Source organism: Lonchura striata, unplaced genomic scaffold (genome assembly GCF_046129695.1).
Source record: "Lonchura striata isolate bLonStr1 unplaced genomic scaffold, bLonStr1.mat Scaffold_194, whole genome shotgun sequence".
NCBI lineage: Eukaryota > Metazoa > Chordata > Aves > Passeriformes > Estrildidae > Lonchura > Lonchura striata.
Window position 1 is genome coordinate 120,247 of NW_027461125.1, and position 20,391 is coordinate 140,637.

Below are 20,391 nucleotides of genomic sequence, written 5' to 3' on the forward strand. Positions count from 1 at the left end.
TAATAAGACTCTCTTTCGCCTGTGACAGTATTTGACGAGCGATCTCTCCTGGTCCTTATCTCAACCCTTTTTTGTATTTTCTCTCCTCTGTCCAGCTGTGGCGGCAAGTGATAAGAGAGGCTTTGGTGGGTGCCTTGCATCCAACCCACTACATGGGAGCCTGCTCCTGGATCATGGAGCAGCTCCTGCCCCACTGCTCTGGGAATTACAGCCTATTGGAAAGCACTTGCTAGCACAGCACTATGTAGAACAAAGATGAAATTTTCCTCTTAAGAGTTTCTGATAGCCACCAGCAGAAGAATGGCATATTCACCACCCCATCCTGCCACCTCGAGATGTTGGCAATTGGTGGGTTACACTGATGGAAAAAATATTTACCCTAAAAATCCTGCAATGCACCAGAGCAGAGAACTAAGCACAGAACTCACTCACAATGGCTGGAGACAAAAGTGCTACAGCTAAAGCTATCACAGCCTCTAGTCATCATGCACACCCTAAAGCATGTCTCATCTATGGCAAGAGACCAGAAACAAGCCTGGCTGCTGGCTGCTCTTGCTCCCCAGCTGATTCTCATTGATGTTTGCCTTACATAATTCCACTTCAGGGCCTTAGCTGGATTTCCATCTGGCCATCACTCTCTCATGGCTGATTCCTTCCATTTTAAACTTTTGCTCAATCCCTGTGACATCTGCTGTTTTGTAATAGCCCACACCCATCCCGGGCTCCTCTTTCAGTCTATGGACAAGCCCCCTGTCATCTGCTGAGCTCCTCTGCCACATAAGCCTCTCTGCATTCACCTTCACCAGAGGCTGCTTCAGTTCTGGCTGGACAGCTGCACACACATTGCCTCAAGTAGCTCCTCACTCATCTGTGTATGAGTATCATCAGAAACAACTATTAAACACCCAAACTGCTTTTAATTGACCAGCAGTAACTCAGTGTTTCGCTCAGTACTTATAAAAGGTCACAGTTCTGTGTTTTCCAGTTCTGACTGATAGTACCCACCACCTGTAACCCCCAGAAGTGGCAATATTGCTCAGCTGCTTTTCACATCTCTCTTTAGCACATGCTATTAAGAGACCTCATCAATTTACCTCATCAATTACACATTGAAAAGTATCTCTAGTGTCTAAAGGTACTCTAAAAGCTGGATGCAATGGAGGAACTACTTCCTGAAACTTGTGGATGTGCTAAATCAATGACTGGTCACTGATTAAAGGCTGGAGCACTCACCTTGAGCTCTAACACTTCAGCTGATCAGCATGTGCACATGAGTACGTATCGGTGCAAAGGATTGTCTTCTGCTTCAACTGACAAACTGCTGGATAGCTTTTAAATTAAAAAAATCAAAAATAATAAAATAAATAAAATCTGTATTCCTCCAGACCCAGGGGAACAAACAAGCCAGACCTTCCGGACCCAAGCCCCAGGCCCTGCCAGCAACACACACAGCACTAAGGGATGCACAGCACGGCTGGGTGCTTAGGTTACCAACTTCTGAACTCAGGAAAGAAAGGAGGAAAAGGCAAACTTCTGGATTATTTAACAGAGTAATTTCAGCAACGATCACTCTTGGTAACTTAATGGAACAGAGGAGCAAAGTCCTCTGCCCAGGAAGTGGCTGTGTATGGCTCAGCTCACGGCCACATAACACACTCTGACCTCAGTCTGCTGGAGCATCCTCCATATGGGGACAGCAGGGGCAACCTGGATGGCTGGACTCACGCTTGACTACCAGCAAAATGCTGAAACAGTCCTGACCTGGTGCTGTGCGAAAGGAAACACTGCCAGGAAGCATTGACGGGATCAGTTCTGAAAGCAAAGCGAGGTCCTGGCCTCATGCATTGCCCTGTTTTAACCACACAGGCAAACAGCTAAGAAATGTAACTATTTTCTGCTTAAAAGCCGCAAATTCCTTGGAGAAAAGGAAAACTCAATCTGACAAAAAGAAACACTCGGGCAATGGTGATAATCTGGCACATACCGGATAACAATCATTGGCCAAACGCTCCCAGAGAAAATTGAAATTAAAAGTCACAAGGCAGATGCAGAATAATATCTGTTGTGAAAATACATTATTCAGCCAGCACTGGTGGTGGAGACTTTTGGTGCACTGCAATCTGGACACCGTGGTGACCACATATGCAGCAAGATGTGCTGCTTGGCATAGCCAAAGAGAGAGCAGCAGCCTTGCTTGGGAGGCATTTGGGAACCAGCGCCCTTACAGGTCAGAACTACTTGTTATGCCACTCTCACTGCATCGCAGCCTTCTGGAACTCGAGTAACACAGACCAGCCCTGCCTCGGGGCATGCAAGAAATCATATGGGGACAAGCTGCAGACAAATGGGCCACTAGTCCATGCCACATGCATCACCAATGGCACAGCATATGCTCCCGGTTACACTGTGGATCACATTCTGGATGGAGATCTGCAGTCCTCCATCAGCCTTAGAAGAGACAGATGCACACACTCTACAGCCAATCATCCAATTTGCACCGATCTTCAAGACAAAAATCACAGACTGCTCACAGACAAACCTATGGCAGTGAAGTTACATTATGGCTTACTTAGTGGAGAAGAGGCCTCAGGAGTTGTCACCAGCTCTCTACAGCACCGTTTGCTTGTCTGAGCCCACCCAGCACATGCTCTGGACGAGACCACAGTGGTCCTTGGAGCAGCAAGTGCTGCCAGGAGCTGGAGCCTTCCTGTAGCGCAGAGCTGCTCGGGAGCTGCTGCTCTCCCTGCACCACAGAGCCCTGTCCTGAAGCCTCCTGCTCCCGTGCCTCCATCTGCCGTGGCCGTGCCCAGCCCTCGAAGGAAAAGCTCACAGCTCTGGCTCTTACAGCACTGCAGGAACTCGCACACGAGGAGGAGGAAGCACTGGGCTCTCTCACCCCCAGTGCCCGCCTTGTTCCAGCATGTCAGTCCTGCAGGGCAAATGCCCCAGTATTACACGCATTTATACAGCAGTATTAGACTCCATTTGGTAGCAACATCTGGCCTCCATTTACACATGCACACAGTACAAACTGATGAGTAAACTCACCCAAGTATTAATGTGACAATGGATTCTTCTCAGCTTTTGCTAACTTGACACCAAGGACAACGCAATGCAGAGAAACAGCCATGCAGCTTCAGACCTAAAAGTTAACTAAATCCAACATTTTCTTGCTAACAGCGATAGCAGGAGAAATGCACAGGCAAAGAAAGGAAATAGGCCATGCTGAGTGCAGGCTTTCTTGGAGGATATGCTGGTGCTTCTAGCAAACAGGGATGTAAAAACTTGCTGCATGGGACTTTGCAGTAGCCCTAAAGCATAAACAAGCTGTGCTAGAAATGGTTTAACAATCGAGGTGAAGGTTGCCAATAACTGATAAAATAACTAACTTCCAGAAATAAAGAACCAACTCAGCTATTGATTCCTCTGAACAGAGGAGAGGATGGATCTCTGTGGTACTTTTGCAAAGAGCTCTTCTTGTGTGGTTGCAGCTTCCCTATTTAGCAGTTGGGTGAATGCAGTTCTCAATCCTTCTGCTCAGTCACCCTCAAAGACAATGCTTCCTGATGTTCAGAGGACCTCCATTTGCTTCAGTTTGTGACCACTGACACTCAGCACCACTGAGAAGAGTTTGGCTCCATCTTTTTTACATTCTCTCTTCAAGTATTTGTAACTAGACGCCCCCCTGAGACATCTCTTCTCCATGCTGAACAGCCTCAGCTCTCTCAGTCTTTCCTCCTGTCCCTTTACCACCTTCACAGTGCTCTGTCAGACTCTCTCAAGGAGGTCCGTGTCTCTCCTGTCCCGAGGAGCCCAGAGCTGCACACAGCACTCCAGACGTGGCCTCAGCAGCGCAGAGCAGAGGGGCAGGACCACCTCCCTGCCCTGCTGACAATACTTTGTCTAACGCAGCCCAGGAGACCACTGGCCATCCCTGCAGCCAGGGCACACTGTTTGCACAAGTTCTAGTAGCTCCAACGGGGCTCAGCATTTCTGGAGGACTCCACTTGAGAGATTCAAGTCCCATAAAAGTGCTGAATAAACTCACTGCGAGGGATTACGAGAGCAACCGATGCATTGTGGAGAGACAACTGGCTAATGAAATGCCCTGCATCCAAGTAAATGGGAACAAGGGAAAGACTGAGAATTTAATGTACCTGCTCCTGCTTCTAGCCCACTTGTCCATATTTGCCAGGCTTTGTTTGCCTAGAAAACTTTGGGTACTTCCTCCTGGTTTTCCCTGATGACTCATGCTACTTTCATCCCAAGCAAACAACTCTGCCATTTTTTACCCTTTAGGAAATAGATTCAAAACAGAACCAAAACTGCTTCAATAAGGGACTACATTTTGCTTTGATGAAGCCTGTGTTTACTAAGCTAACCTGATCTGCTGCAAGTCTGCATGCCCCCTTCCCATGGGGGTTCCTCTACCACAGTCCAAAGGCAAAATGAGAAAATGTGCCTGGGCTGGGAAGAAACAGAAGCCACACCTTTGCAGCCTGGAACAAGCTTGAAGAATGCAGTTTGCCCTCTGAGAGAGCTCTTTGAGCCCAGTGGAGGGGGCTGAGAATTCACACTGGACTCACTTGCAGTAACCCTCTCAGACTGTATTAGGTGTGTTTGCAAACAGGCATTACCTCATGGCAGAACAAGGTGGGAAAAGCAGGACTGGTACATCACACACTCTTATATACACCAAGTTAGAAAAACCCCTGTTAGGTTAATGTTTTTATACCGGTTTACAACCATGGGAAGCCGTGCCTGATGCATTACATGTTCATCCCTAGGTATTGGTATCCTTTCCGCACATGCTGGACAGATGCACCCCCATCGTTCATGGCTGTACTGTTATGAGCCCTCGAGAGCCTTGCCTCACATTATTTTTTCCTCTCCTCATTTTATCCTAAAGCATTGGCATATTGGTAAAGCCTGTACCTCTTGCTTTTCTTATAGCAACAGCAGTCACTGGAGGGAGAGGCAGAGGAGCTTGCCATTGCCATATTGACAGAAGTCAGCACTTCAGATCCCTGTTACTGCCTCAGAAAGAAAGATCTTGCTCTACTCACTTTCATCTCCAGCAAGTGCCAAATTATGTCAGTGTGAGAAGCTGCTCTGTCTTCTCCTTCCGTTCACTGGTGGCAATGAGGCACAGACAAAAGATAAGGAAGACAAAACACCCAGCCATAGTTTGTGTTCAGCTGGTGAGTTTTTCAAACGCCTTGGCTGCACAAGGATAGGCAGCAATGGGAATTTTCTTTCCAGACAGAACCATACACTAAAACACTAAAAGCAGGCTAGTCTTTGCCTGACCTACAGATATCCAATGACTGATGTTTCTTTAAACTGTCATAAAACATTTTATATGGGACTGCAAAAGAAAAAGCAGAAGGACCAGTGAAAGATATTAAATTATTCAAAGTAAGGAACTTACTCGGAGGCTTTAAATACAGTGCTTAGGATTCTGCAGAAGATGAGCAGCCAGTTCATTCAATAAGACCCAACAAAAATAGCGGTATGCATTTCTTCCTTTTATAGGTTTACGGCTAGAGGTGTCCAATTCCCACCTAAGTGACTCCCCTGGGCATAGGCCAGAGCAGTCTAATAAGCTCCTGTGGCTTTCCAAGAACTGAACAAATGAAACAACACAAAGATGAGTGTACCTCAAGAGCTGTTTATGGAATACATTTGAGCTGGACTTAGTTTATCTGCATCCACAAATGCTTTAGGACTGTCACATTACACTTGCAGGCAAATACACACACGCAGAGAAAGGCATGTGCAGCCCCATGCAGAGATCACCTATGAGCTGCCAAAGAATAAGATGCCATGTTTAATACCCAAGAGTCTTGTGTTTTTTAGGCTGCCTGCTGAAGTTGCTGCTGACCTATACACTTTAGGCTCATCTAACATTGCTGGGGAATTGATGACTTTTAAGTCTGAGCATTCAAGACTTTCACCCAGCCTTGGGTGTTTTCTCATTTATGTTTTAAGAAAGTCCATCTTATATTTATCTTCAGGCAGCTACTCAAAAAGAAAAAAGGAAGGCACAGCCCTCCTTCAGTGCATCCAGACTGTTTTGAAGAGACATCCAAGTAAAGCTTTTGAAGAGCCACAAACATTAACCTGACTGCTGTTACCCACTTGTGAGGATTTCTGACATTGGCTTCCAGGGACACTTCCCTTTGAAATCACTAATGAGCATCCTCCAAGGTGCTGCACCCTTCCAAGGTGACTGAATCTACTCCAAGAATTTTCTCTCCTTTTTTGAAATACACACGAATAGACTGAGCAGACATTAAAGTTTTACTATTTCTGGTAGCAACACCATTTTCATCACCAGTATCCATCCCTGTGAGCCAGAGAGCAGCAGATCACCTGTCTGTCTTGACACTACTCTTGAGGAGGCTGAGCTGCCATGAGTCCCAGAACACGTGAGTTTAGGAATCCAGGACCCTGGAAGCCTGGGCTGGAGGCAGCCCACTTGGCTTGTTGCAAAAGCCTAGAAAACTTTGGGTACTTCCCAAAATTAATTACAAATTACACAGCTGAAAGCAACGCATTCCTACATAACATTTTCATTTCAATAAAAAAGTCTTTGCTAATTCAAAATACTCCGAAAGTAACTGCTTTGATCTAGAGCCAATACCCTTTTTATCAGCAACCCAACGTGTAGAGAAAGCAAAGAAATACTAGCATACAAAATGTGAGTTTATAGCCAGTGCACTCCCCAAACAGAAACAATCTGTGGATTAGCATTAGCCATCAGCAGTGGCTCTGAAGGGCTGACTTTGCCTCATCCATCACCTGACAAGGACATGGCAACTCCACACTCCGGCAAAATTCACAGTGTTCAGAATTCTTACAACAACCATAGACAGCTGCATGCAATGGAACTACTAAAACAAATTTCTTTTTTTCCCCTCAGTGCAGGCTAGTGCTTTAATTTAACCCACATATTATCACATAGCCATGTCCAGGGAGCAAGTCTTCTCCTTGCTTCTCTTTTAAACATTATCTCCATGGCTCTATGTACAACCACGTTCTACAGCTTTTAAGGCAACTATTACCCAATTCCACCTTTATACACAAGGGCTTTAGCAGACCTGCATCAACTTCATACTGCCTGGACATCTGTTCTCATGTGTTCAGAGGAGAAACGAGAGAAATATCTCACTGCTTGTTCCAAGGCTTTCTTCTCTTCAACTGAACAAGGCTCATGAGTGCTACAGAAGGAATGAGGGAAGTATTTTTTTCTTGGAGCCCAACAATCAACCAACAAGACAACAAGGAAGCCCCTCTAGGGGACTTCTGACCACTCAGGTCATCGATATATTATTATTTTAACAGTCATAAAATCACTTTTGTGATATTTCTCTCCTTGTTTCTTGCCATTCCCCATTTGTCCATCCAGATACATCTACTCTCATGTATCAGGCTGCACAATCCGTAGTGCAGAGACCATGCCTTCACTGTGTTTATGCAGTGCTCATGCAGCAAGAGGACTCTTGTCTAGCAATGAGGGAGGCTTAGGGATATCTGGTGTCCAGTAGCACAAGCAGCTGACAGTTCTTAGCTCTTCCTCAAACAAAATTTCATCTGTTGTATGCAACAGCCACTCCAAGTACAACTGCATTTCGCAAAGCGCTTTTCTGACAGATTTCAGCCAGGCTAAATTATGGCTCTTCCTCTTGTCAGAGGAAGTACCCTTGCTTTTTGCTTTGCCTGTGGATCAGAAAAACATCAAAGCACAAGGCTCTGCCTAATGACTTCAAACCAGAGGCCTCTGGATCCACTCTCAAGAGCACGTTCCCTCTCTGGGTACCTGCCTTGTCCCACCACAGCTTCCACCTTCTTCTTGGTGGATGCCCATTCTCAGCCAAAGCACAGCCATGGCCAGCCACTTGGGGATCATGCCAAAGCCATAACTGGGGGCACTGGGCAGAGCTGCCCACACAGCTGGCACAATCTGGCACATCACCGTACCCGTGTGCTACACAAGTTTTGCTGCCACTGCCGTGTAGCTCACTGGTAACAGAAGATTCACAACAGATAATGGTTTAAATCAAATAACGTGATCTGAGCCCTGCTCTACTAACACAATTATCTCTTTACCTTTTCATTGCTTGCAATAATCAGGTAGTGGCAAGTTAATGAATTTCACAGCACGCGTCACATAGCACCTTGTTACATAGCTGTTTCTTCTGCATCTGCAACAAAATGAAGGGTAAGACTGTGAAATTACTGACAGAAGGCAAGTAACAGTGTCTACTCACCACGGGAGAAAAGATGCCTCCAAGAGACTCATTCCATCATTCCCCTCTCTTTGGCAAATTACAAGAAATTAGCCCTTTTTATTTCTGGAAGAAATACACCACAGAGCAGTTGTGCCACCAGTGCACTGTCACCATGCTGCACCCATGGGCAGCTGATTCTGCACTGGAAACCAGAGAGCAGGAGAGTAGAAGCCTGGGGATGGGGGCTTGGTGGTATGCCAGAGAAGGCAGCTCCATACCTTTCACAATTCTTTCCCTTCGCAGTGCACCTGCTGCAGAGAAGGCCAAAGCTAAGACATTTTATACACATTTTTTTGATCACCCTGTTAGCTTAAGCGGAAACTTAAGTCTTCCCAGAACAATAAAATTCTATAGCATGCAGAAAGAAACGGGCAAGCACCGGAACCCCAGGGATCACTCCCAAGGGAAAATTAAATTCAGTTAGGGATGAAAAGAGCCAGAAAGTAACATGAGGGAAGGTAACAGGACCTTGCAGCCAGCAAGAGGATGGGAGAAGAAGCTGTGCTATCAGCAAGTACCAGTGCTGCAAATGCAGGGAGCGCCATGCAGCCCCGTCTCTGCCAGGAAAGGCTCATGGAGCAGAAGAATGAGCACACGGGCTGCCTCTCAATCTCCTGGCAGGAAGCTTCTCTACTCCCCTTGTGCCTGGACACAAAGCTTTGGGCAGTAAAGAAGGGAGAGGCACGGTGGCACCCGTTCAGGGACGAGCCAAGCTACGGCACACCCTGCCCTGGTTCAGTGCTGGGAACCGACGGTGATCTGGCTACAAAAACCACAGGAAAGATCATGTTTGACCCCTTGCAGCTTTTCTCTTAGAAATCACTTTAGACACTCTTCTTGTGACTAGCGCTCAGCGAATCCTACCAGGACAGAATGGGACGTGCTGCAGCAGCAACCCTGACCATGGCATGGCTGTCCCTGCTACCTGCACGGACACAGCTCGGCCACAGAGAGAAAATCTTTTGTGCCAGGAACGTTTACCAGTGCCAGGTGCTGGTAAGCACTGCTCAGGGTGCTGCTGGCACCTGGGATGGCTCAAAGCTCCATGGTTTGTGGCAACAGCCAAAAAGCACGTGCCACCTCCTGAGGACCTCCACCTGTAGTATCCTGGGCAATTCAAAACCCACTATTCCCTTGTGCCTTTGTCTACCTGGAGTCATTCAGGGAAATGAAAATACACTAACTGAATTAAGAAGAGAAATCTGTTAAGATACATTCGTCTTAGGCCTCTGATGGAGAATTGAAGCACCATCAATTGCCTTCCTTCCTGCTCCTTTAATTTGCAGAATGAGTGTCCATACAGACTTCTAATGAGGTTTAGTTCATCTTCCTGAAAAGGTAGCTTAGTATAACTTTCTTCTACTCCTCCTCTAGACAACTTATGAATTACAGTATTTAAGCACCCTGACTCAAAGGATTCTTGCACTGTGGGAACACTTCCTGCTCAGAGTTTTTCAACAGTTAAAATCTCTGTGCTATCTTTTATGCCAGATTTAGTCAACTGGCCCAAATGGGTCCACAAAAGAGATCTGTATGGATGAATGCAATTCGTTAAAATCTTCTCCTACTTTCACTCCACTGCTGGAAATGACACAAAACGTAAGAAAAAACCCAGTACCTGTTCCATTTTCAGACTGAAGCAACAGCATATTCCTGGCTGCTAATGCAGCAGGGACAACAGCACTGCAGAGAACTCTTTGGATAATCACGTCTTCATTTAAAGAGAACTCAATTTCTTGATCTAAGCCATCACTGCCCTCCATCAGAACAGCCAGCATATCCACGACATCTAATAAGCGAAGGAAAAAATGTAAGCAGAGGATCCAGACTAACTGGGAAAACAACAGAGGTAGAATGCAACATTCCAGGAACACAAGGTATCTTTCTAGTTCCCCCCCAAAAAAAAACCCAAAACACAACAAAACAGAAGATAAAACCGAACAAACAAACAAACAACAACAACAAAAAAACCCACCCTTAAATTAGCACGAACAAAATAATTATTCCTACCTCACTAAACCCATAACGCCTCGAACCATTCCAGGGAGGGCGGCAGGAGGGGCGGGCAGAGCCAGGGCCCCGCTCCGCCGCCCCGGCGGCATTTTCCGGCACGCGGCCGCTCCCGGCGTCTGGAGAGGGGCGCGGGGCCGGGAAAGGCGGCGCAGCCCTGCTCCGATGCCGCTCGGCCGCGGCCCGGGAGCGCTGCGACCGCGCCTCCGCCGCCCGCCGGCACCGGCCCCGGCCGCCCTCGGCCCGCGGAGCCGCCTCCAGCCCTCCCCTCACTCACAGACACCGCCCCGCTCGCCGCTCGCTCCCGCCCCTCGCCCCTCCCGCCGCTTCGGCCGGGCTCCGGCTGGGGGGCTGCAGTACCGCCCTGTGCCCACAAGGCGGCAGCACTTGTCCAGAGGGTCCGCGACACGATGGCGGCCCGTGGGGACCTTGACGGAGAGAGGCGTTTTTGCCCATGTACCCCAGAGCGAAGTTGTCCCCGCCACAAACTTGCGCTTCCCTGACAGCCCCAAGGGAGCCCTACAAACTGACGCCAGGAACCCGGGCTGCTGAATTTGCTTTCACCATGTAGATATCCCTCATTTATTCCCAGGGCCCTGCAATCTCCCTGGGCTGCCTGGTCCCAGGTTTCCTTTTCCCAGTCCAAATCTCCCACCCCCAAGTACTCAGGGTTTTTGTTTTTTTTTTCATGCCGAATACATGTTGCAAACTGACAGTACAAAGCTTCGGGCTTGATTTTCTCTGTGCTGGAATTCTCCTCGAGAAATCTGCCACCGTATAACCCTAACCACAACCACCTTGCTTTGCTCAGAAATCACAACCTTCAGACCAGCATCATGGCACCTTACCCACTGGCCCTCCACTGGCACCTTCCCCAAGCACTCCAGTAATACTCCACATTTTCAGTGGGCATCCTGTCAGACCCTCATCCTTACCCTAAAAACGCACCAAGGAATCCTAAAATAGCCATTAGGAAGGTATAACAATTCTCTAAAAGTCACCAGAGAAAGCCTTCAAAATTCCCCTAAATATTCCTAATAGCCCTGCAAAAAAAAAAAAAAACAAAAAAAACACTCAAGGAAGCCTGCTCAGCCTCCAAACCCCTTCCTGTTGCTCTCTAGCCCACAGATGTCATCCCTACCTTTTAGCAGCGGGTCCTGTTGTCCTCTGAGGGTTCCGGCGTTGTCCTGGTGCGAGGGTCGCTGCCCTGTCCCACTGGGAGGCTTCCGGTGTGGTCTCGCTGTCAGGCTTGCTGTGCTGTGCTGCTGTTGTTGGGGCTGAAAAGGGAAAAGGCTGCTTAGGGTGAGGTACGGGTGGCGTGAGGGGTGCCGCACCTGTACCCTAACTTGCCTCCTAAGATGTACCCTGTAGCCCTGATCTCCACTGGACTGTCCAGCCCTCAAGGCCTCACCCTTTACCCCTGACCCCTCCCTCTGCCCCCCAGCCCTCAGGCTCTGGCTGTCACCCTCGAGCCCCCCCCTGCCCCTCAAGCCCCCTCTCAGCTGCCCCTCAGCTCCTGTGTGCCACCCTTAATCCCTCTCCTCTGCCCCTCAGCCCCCAGCTTCTCTGTGTCACCCTCCAGCTGCCCCTGCCCCCCTCAGCATCTCTCTGTGTCACCCACTGTCCCCCCCCCGTTCCCCCCTGAGGCACAGCCTCTGTCACCCTCAAGGCCCCACAGTGCCCCTCAAGCTGCCCCTCAGCCGCGATGCCATGAAAAGACCCTAAAAACCCATAAAAATGCCCTAAAAAATCCCACATCTTCAAAACGCCTTAAAACTTTCACAACAACATAAAAATAGCCTCTGAACGCCCTTAAAATACAATAAAAATACCCTACTTTAAAACACCCCTAAAAGCCCCCAAAGAACCTTTTAAAAAAAAAAAATCCCTACATATTCCTAAGAGCTCTCCGAATTGCTCCAAAAACCTTAAAACACATCGATAAGACCCTAAAGACCCAGCGCAGCGAGGGAGGCTGGAAGATGCGAAGCCACGCTCCCGGCCCCGGGCGCAGCGCGGCTCCGGCAGGAAAGCGGCTCCTCCGGCAGGCAGAGGCGGCGCCGCGCCGGCAGACCCCCACCCGCTGCCCCCGGCCCGGCGGGGCCGGCACCGGGCCCGGGGGGCCCCGGCGGCGCCCGAGCCCCGCGCCCGGAGCGGACGGAGCGGCGGCACCGGCCGGCACCGGCGCGGCGCCCGCGCCGCCTCCCCCGCCCGCCGGCCCGGCCCAAGTTCCGCTCGGCTCCGCACGGCTCGCACCGGCGCGGCTCCGGCGGGCCCGCGGCAGCCCAGCCGCGCCCAGCTCCCCTTCCGCCCCGGCCAGCCCCGGCACTGCCGGCAGGGCTCCGCGCCGCACCCTTCGCTGCCGGGCCGGGGGCAGAAGAAGCGCCCCGAATGCAGCGGCACAGCCCGATCCCCGCCCTGCCAGCGCTGCCACGGCTGCAGCTCCCTTCCTCTGAAGCCCCGACTCTGATGCCACGCTCCGGCGCTCACCTCACCCCAACGAGGGCACAGAAACGTAGCCTTCCCTTCAATCGCGTCCCCTAGAAGAGAAGAAAAGAAGCGGCTTGCCTCAAACGATGGCAAAAGGGGGCTTTTTACCTCAGTCCAAACCCCTTAAAAGGGGGGACAACAGGACTGCCCCCTCCAATTCAACCTCAGGAGGACGAAGTTTCAAAGGGAAAGGAGAAAAGTCCCGGCTGCAAAGGCACACTGGCTCACCTGCTGCTTCTCGGCACAAAGGTTTGTCCCTCGGCTCCTCCTTTGAACAATGCTCCACGTATCCAGGTGGCTTTCCAGGTGATCCCCCACACCCTGTCCGAAGCGCCCACCATCCTTCCAGGAGACAGCCCCGGGAGCCCCCCATAAACTCCTCTCCTCCAGCAGCTCCGTACAAAAGCGATGGGAGGAAAACCCCCTAAATCAGCCGCCGGAGGAGCCGCCCCTTCCTCATCATCCTCACAGCTCACACCGGGGGCTGCTCTGAGCCCTCCTCATCCTCACAGCTCACACCTGGGGCTGCTCTGAGCCCTCATCATCCTCACAGCTCACACCTGGGACTGCTCTGAGCCCTCTTCATCCTCACAGCTCACACCGGGGGCTGCTCTGAGCCCTCCTCATCCTCACAGCTCACACCTGCCGCTGTTGCCGCACTCCAACAGCGTCTCTCTGTCTCCAGCACACAGCCCACTTCTCACAGACACAGATCCAACAGAAATCTGCTACGGGTGTCGGCTTTTCTTAATCCGCCTGGGTGCACGGTTAAAACATGTACGTGCATTGATGGTCATTGAGAGAAAGCTTTCCCCCGGAGAAAACAGTCCTTTTAGCTGCTCTCCAGGGCAGTTGGACTCCCCCTGTGCCTTCTTCGGGGGTCAGGAAAAGGGGCTGAAGACTCGGGGCTCTGATGCCATTTGGGGCACCCCAAGGTCCCCAGGAGAGGGACGCACACTGCGGTGGGGGAGCGGGTGGGTGGCGAATGAGGGGAGGGGGCCACGCTGGGTGCCGTCCCGCAGAGTAACCCAAAGCTGCCCCAAAATTCCCTGGGAGGGGTGTGCGTATAACACTAAAACCTGGCAAGTGTTTTGTTTTTACAGCTATTGGTAAAGAATAGGATTCTAAAACTAAACGCATTTGGAAATGAGCCATCTCTCTATCCGTTCATTTGTGTGCAGGAACGTAGGAAGCTGGCTGGGGACGGGCAGTAGTTCTGAAAATCATGCCCTAGCCTTTTTCTCTAGGAACGAACCAAGCAAGTGCCCTGAAACCAGCGGAGCAGCTGCAGAGGCTGAAGGGAACAAAAAGGGCTCCCCGGCACCTTTTCCCTCCGTTCTCTGCCATTCCCCAAAAGGCGTCTCAGTCTCAGAAGAGGCGTTTGTTATGCAGCTTGCCAAAATGAATACCTGTCAAATCCTAACTCTTGCCTTTTGTTTAACGTGTTCTTACTTCCTATTTATGTCATCAAAGAAAGCAAGGAAAGAAGAAATGTGACTGGTTCCCACTATTGCTCCGTGCAGGCATTTTTAAAGGCTGCTGTACTTCTGTCCTCTTTTTCCCCTCCAAGCTTGACTTTCCCCCTCCTTTTTCGAGGTCTGCTGCTTTGGGTGTCCTAAGCAGGGCTGGGTTCCTCGGCAGGGGTCTTAGGACTCGCTACTGCTTCTGCTTTTTGCGAAGGTGTATCAAAGTGTGCCGGCAAAAGGACTGTTTTCTCCGGGGGAAAGCTTTCTCTCAATGACCATCAATGCACGTACATGTTTTAACCGTGCACCCAGGCGGATTAAGAAAAGCCGACACCCGTAGCAGATTTCTGTTGGATCTGTGTCTGTGAGAAGTGGGCTGTGTGCTGGAGACAGAGAGACGCTGTTGAAGTGCGGCAACAGCGGCAGGTGTGAGCTGTGAGGATGAGGAGGGCTCAGAGCAGCCCCCGGTGTGAGCTGTGAGGATGAAGAGGGCTCAGAGCAGTCCCAGGTGTGGGCTGTGAGGATGATGAGGAGGGCGCGGCTCCTCCGGCAGCTGATTTAGGGGGTTTTCCTCGCAATGCTTTTGCACGGAGCTGCTGGAGGAGAGGAGTTTATGGGGGGCTCCCGGGGCTGTCTCCTGGAAGGACAGCGGGCGCTTCGGGCAGGGTCTGGGGGATCACCTGGAAACACACCTGGATACGTGGAGCCTTGCTCTGAGGAGGAGCCGAGGGACAAACCTTTGTGCCGAGAAGCAGCAGGTGAGCCGGTGCGCCTTTGCAGCCGGGACTTTTCTCCTTTCCCTTTGAAACTTCGTCCTCCTGAGGTTGAATTGGAGGGGGCAGTCCTGTTGTCCCCCCTTTTAAGGGGTTTGGACTGAGGTAAAAAGCCCCCTTTTGCCATCGTTTGAGGCAAGCCGCTTCTTTTCTTCTCTTCTAGGGGACGCGATTGAAGGGAAGGCTACGTTTCTGTGCCCTCGTTGGGGTGAGGTGAGCGCCGGAGCGTGGCATCAGAGTCGGGGCTTCAGAGGAAGGGAGCTGCAGCCGTGGCAGCGCTGGCAGGGCGGGGATCGGGCTGTGCCGCTGCATTCGGGGCGCTTCTTCTGCCCCCGGCCCGGCAGCGAAGGGTGCGGCGCGGAGCCCTGCCGGCAGTGCCGGGGCTGGCCGGGGCGGAAGGGGAGCTGGGCGCGGCTGGGCTGCCGCGGGCCCGCCGGAGCCGCGCCGGTGCGAGCCGTGCGGAGCCGAGCGGAGCTTTGGCCGGGCCGGCGGGCGGGGGAGGCGGCGCGGGCGCCGCGCCGGTGCCGGCCGGTGCCGCCGCTCCGTCCGCTCCGGGCGCGGGGCTCGGGCGCCGCCGGGGCCCCCCGGGCCCGGTGCCGGCCCCGCCGGGCCGGGGGCAGCGGGTGGGGGTCTGCCGGCGCGGCGCCGCCTCTGCCTGCCGGAGGAGCCGCTTTCCTGCCGGAGCCGCGCTGCGCCCGGGGCCGGGAGCGCGGCTCCGCATCTTCCAGCCTCCCTCGCTGCGCTGCTTTTGAGGCGCTCCTGAGGAGCTCCTGGGATCGGTGGCTTTTGATCGGCGTCGCTGTAGGAGAAGGGCCCCGGGCGCTTCTTGGTTGTTACGGTTCTTGCTTCGGGTGCTCGTGACAAGGTTTTTTTTGGATTGAGTGTTGTTGTTGGATTTCTTTTTGATCGGTTCTTATGTTTTTTAAGGATGCGTTTCTAAAGGTTTACGCTGGTTTTTATGGGTCGTAGCATGATGTAGAGGGTTGTTTTTCAATTCGGTTGTGGAGGCTTTTATTAGCGCGAGTGCATAGTGTTTGTTTTGGTGGGCTTGAGGGAGTGCCCTGGAGTTAATCGGTGAGGTTTCTTTTAATATTGATGAATGCATTCTTGTTTATTACATTATAGGGGTTTCATTCGTTTGGCTTATTTGATTGCCGTGTATGTTTCATTGTTGCCGAGAACTTGGGAGATATTGTTTGTGGTTACATTTCTCTTTTGGCGACGTGTTTATTTCTAGGTGGTATCTGTGTTTTGATGGTTTGAGGCAATTTTTGTTTCTTGAGTTAAGAATACTTATTTTGTTGTTGTTAATATATATTTTTTTTGTCGTTTGATGTGTTTGGTTGTTGTTTTTATTGGTTTTACTTTTGGGAGCATGGACATTTCCATGGTGGATCTCTTTAGGTGTTTATTTTATCTGGGGGGTGAATTTTTTGTTTCTTCGTGGTTCCCATATTTTTATATCTGTAATTATTTGGTGTTTTTTTTTAGTTAATTTTATAGAGCATGGGGTTCTCTTTATGAGTTAGTGTAGTGGTAGGGTTTTGGTTATTATTTTTTTTACAAACGTTGGGGGTCTCTTGTATGGTTTGGAGTATGGTAAGTTAGTTGGCTCTTTTTTTTTTTTCCTTTATAGTGGTTTTTGTGATTTGCTGTGTGGGTTTCTATAGGGTTTTTTAAAATATTTGTTTCGTTTTTGTGACGCGATAAGAGCTGCTGGTGAAAGGAATGTACTGCGGGTTTTTTTGCTGGTAGTTGGTTGGCTGGTGGAGCCTTTCTGAATTTTTTGGACGGTATTGGTGGGAATTTGATGCTGTTTGTTTTGGCATTTTATATTTAGGAATTAGATTATAACTGCAAAGTTTTAACTATAACTCTAATGAAATAGAACACATGCATAAACATGATAATGGGAATATAAAGCTTCAATTTTAAATGTAAATGGAAAATATATAAATGAAACGTGTAACATAAATAATGCTGTCCGTTACTATTAGGTATAACCTTGTTTGATATGGAGTATTTTATATGTTTATATGCATATAAATATCGATTATAAACATAAATATCCATATAGAAATGTATAATTAATACATGTGGATATATGAATATTACAAAACAATAGGAATCAATACAGTACCTAATGCGTATTTAACTGTATGTGTCTTATTATAACACATTTCATGTCATAAATACTATCTATCGAAATATAGTACCTCAAAATGTTGTGATAGAATAGATAATTACTTATAAAAATCAAAAATAGAAGTATAGAAATATTTAAATATAATTTAGAATAAAGGGGATTTTTATGTTCTATTTGGTATTAGGTAGGGGTTTTATTATTAAAATTATGAATAGAAATAAAGTAAAATTAGAAGTCTTTGTATAGAAATATATCCTAAATACGTTGAGATCGATTTGATAATTCAAAGGTAAGTAAATATAAGTATTAGCAGTGTGTACGAAATAGAGTTTAAAAAATAATTTATCTCTCTCGCTACCTTATTATATATATATAAAATATATTTATAAATACATCTATATAAAGTAGAAGTTCAAATGTGACTATAATGATGAAAAAAATATAAGAATATTCGAAAATCGTTTAAAGAAAGGGCTTTTTTCGTTTTTATTTGGTTGGAGGCAGGGTTTTAATGGAAAAGAGATGAATATACATTTTAGTTTGATATCATTCTAAATATGGAAATATATAATCAATGTATACAGGTGTATATATAAAAATATAAAATAGAAATAAAAATGAGTATTAGGAAGAGATAGACTATAAATAGCATCATACATCAATCTACATTTAAAATATACATTTGAATATAAATGCGAGAAATGGAGATACATTTAAATGGAGTTTAAATAAAGGGTTTTTTTAAAAAGATTTTTACTTGGATAGAGGCAGGGTTTTATTTTAAGCAATACAAACCTTTTAGAAACCTAAATCTAACTATAGAAATATGTAAGCAATCTAATAAGATATGTATAAAAAATAAAATGTAATAAAATAGAATAGGAATAAATGTAAGAAGTGATAAAAATACAATTTTCCATCAGTATCCATTACAAATCCGACTGTGAGTATAAATCTGAAAAATATAAAAACAAACCCTGTTGCAATGCAGTTTAAGAGGAAAGCTTTTTTCTTTCGGTTCCTGTCGGGTCGCAGGCAGGCTTTTTGTTCCGTTCTTTCCCGCGCGGACGCTTTGGGGCGTTCGCTGCCGAGGCCGTGCCGGCGGGGACGGCGCGGTGCTGCCGCCGTGTGGGCAGAGAGCGGTACTGCAGCCCGCCGCCCGCGGCCGCCATCTTGGGAGTGGCGTGGCGCGGACTCGCTTGACCTTCTCGAGAGGGCGCGAAAACGAGGACGTTGAAATTCGAGGACCCGTGTCTGTTTTTTACACTGCGTGAATTGCGCGCACCGCCGGCGCCCCCCGACGAGATTTTCCGCGGAGGTTCGGGTGTCGTGCACACGGGCTGTGGGGTCAGCAGCACCGCGAGCGTGCGGGTTTTTGGCGGGAGCCGACAGGCATGGGCAAAAACGCCTCTCTCCGTCAAGGGCCCCACGGGCCGCCATCGTGTCGCGGACCCTCTGGACAAGTGCTGCCGCCTTGTGGGCACAGGGCGGTACTGCAGCCCCCCAGCCGGAGCCCGGCCGAAGCGGCGGGAGGGGCGAGGGGCGGGAGCGAGCGGCGAGCGGGGCGGTGTCTGTGAGTGAGGGGAGGGCTGGAGGCGGCTCCGCGGGCCGAGGGCGGCCGGGGCCGGTGCCGGCCGGTGCCGCCGCTCCGTCCGCTCCGGGCGCGGGGCTCGGGCGCCGCCGGGGCCCCCCGGGCCCGGTGCCGGCCCCGCCGGGCCGGGGGCAGCGGGCGGGGGTCTGCCGGCGCGGCGCCGCCTCTGCCTGCCGGAGGAGCCGCTTTCCTGCCGGAGCCGCGCTGCGCCCGGGGCCGGGAGCGCGGCTCCGCATCTTCCAGCCTCCCTTGCTGCGCTGGTTTTTAGGGTCTTATCGATGTGTTTTAAGGATTATGGAGCTGTTCTAAGAGCTCTTAGGAATATGTAGGGATTTTTTTTTTTTAAAAGGTTCTTTGGGGGCTTTTAGGGGTGTTTTAAAGTAGGGTATTTTTATTTTGTTTTTATTTTATTTTAAGGGCGTTCAGAGGCTATTGTTATGTTGTGAAAGTTTTAAGGCGTTTTGAAGATGAGGGATTTTTTAGGGCATTTTTATGGGTTTTTAGGGTCTTTTCATGGCATCGCGGCTGAGGGGCAGCTTGAGGGGCACTGTGGGGCCTTGAGGGTGACAGAGGCTGTGCCTCAGGGGGGAACGGGGGGGGGACAGTGGGTGACACAGAGAGATGCTGAGGGGGGCAGGGGCAGCTGGAGGGTGACACAGAGAAGCTGGGGGCTGAGGGGCAGAGGAGAGGGATTAAGGGTGGCACACAGGAGCTGAGGGGCAGCTGAGAGGGGGCTTGAGGGGCAGGGGGGGGCTCGAGGGTGACAGCCAGAGCCTGAGGGCTGGGGGGCAGAGGGAGGGGTCAGGGGTAAAGGGTGAGGCCTTGAGGGCTGGACAGTCCAGTGGAGATCAGGGCTACAGGGTACATCTTAGGAGGCAAGTTAGGGTACAGGTGCGGCACCCCTCACGCCACCCGTACCTCACCCTAAGCAGCCTTTTCCCTTTTCAGCCCCAACAACAGCAGCACAGCACAGCAAGCCTGACAGCGAGACCACACCGGAAGCCTCCCAGTGGGACAGGGCAGCGACCCTCGCACCAGGACAACGCCGGAACCCTCAGAGGACAACAGGACCCGCTGCTAAAAGGTAGGGATGACATCTGTGGGCTAGAGAGCAACAGGAAGGGGTTTGGAGGCTGAGCAGGCTTCCTTGAGTTTTTTTTTTTTTTTTTTTTTTGCAGGGCTATTAGCAATATTTAGGGGAATTTTGAAGGCTTTCTCTGGTGACTTTTAGAGAATTGTTATACCTTCCTAATGGCTATTTTAGGATTCCTTGGTGTGTTTTTAGGGTAAGGATGAGGGTCTGACAGGATGCCCACTGAAAATGCAGAGTACTTCTGGAATGTACTGGAGTGCTTGGGGAAGGTGCCAGTGGAGGGCCAGTGGGTAAGGTGCCATGATGCTGGTCTGAAGGTTGTGATTTCTGAGCAAAGCAAGGTGGTTGTGGTTAGGGTTTTATGGTGGCAGATTTCTGGAGGTGAAATACTGCACAGAAAATATCAAGCCCGAAGCTTTGTACTGTCAGTTTGCAACGGGTATTCGGTAAAGAAATAAAAAACCCTGAGTACTTGGGGATGGGAGACTTCGACTGGGAGAAATCCTGTGCTGTTTTGATATTGAGGAG

At 49.8% G+C, this 20,391-nt stretch overlaps 1 long non-coding RNA gene across 3 annotated transcripts in view; it reads right to left on the reverse strand.

Annotated features, from left to right (window-relative positions):
* LOC144248615 (uncharacterized) overlaps window positions 1-10,422 on the reverse strand; it is a 104,200-nt gene extending 93,778 nt beyond the window's left edge. Inside the window, exons 1-2 of one of the 3 annotated variants that reach the window (XR_013341914.1) lie at window positions 10,305-10,422; window positions 8,113-10,083 (exon numbers count right to left, since the gene is read on the reverse strand). This is a non-coding gene — a long non-coding RNA (uncharacterized LOC144248615). Of the gene's footprint in view, window positions 1-8,112 lie in introns of all 3 variants that reach the window. The other 2 variants (XR_013341915.1, XR_013341913.1) reach the window with 2 other exon arrangements.
* Window positions 10,423-20,391: the final 9,969 nt, after the last annotated feature.